Here is a 556-nt window from a genome sequence, read left to right as displayed (position 1 = left end):
CAGGAGGCCGCCCTAGGGAACTTCAAGTACCGAAATGCTCTCCAACCCAGCTCAGTGACTACCGCCGTGACTGATGGGTCTTGTAGTCACACAGAAATTGTCAGATGACTCAAAAAACTACTCATCCCAGGAGTACTCGGGTCAGAGGCGGGTTTCTCTCCTGTCTTTCTGCGCGCTCCTTCAGTCTTCCCTGGACTCCATCTCCCGCCATGCCTTGCGCTAAACTCCCAGTGGCGGAGAATGGGGCCGTGGCCAAAGTGTTCTCTGGGAGTTGTAGTTCCAACATTAGTGAGGCGAGGAGAAGGCGGAGTGACTCGGCGGCCATTAGCTGTGTGTAGTTGCCCGGGACTAGGAGCATAAGTGAAGAGGGAAGTCTTATTCTGTGGAAATCAACCGTGGCTATGGGCTCCTGCCGGCGCTAGCCCTAGAGTACGGGGAAGGCAGACTTTTCGGTGTCCCGCCCCGCCCAGTGGCGGGGCCCACTAGGCCTCCGGGCATCCTCGGTCTCAAGTAGGCCTCATCTGCCGGCAAGGGCGCCCCAAAGGCGGGAGGCGCC

The sequence above is a fragment of the Talpa europaea genome (assembly GCF_964194135.1).
Source record: "Talpa europaea genome assembly, chromosome: 9".
Classification (NCBI taxonomy): domain Eukaryota; kingdom Metazoa; phylum Chordata; class Mammalia; order Eulipotyphla; family Talpidae; genus Talpa; species Talpa europaea.
This window is presented reverse-complemented; position numbering follows the sequence as displayed.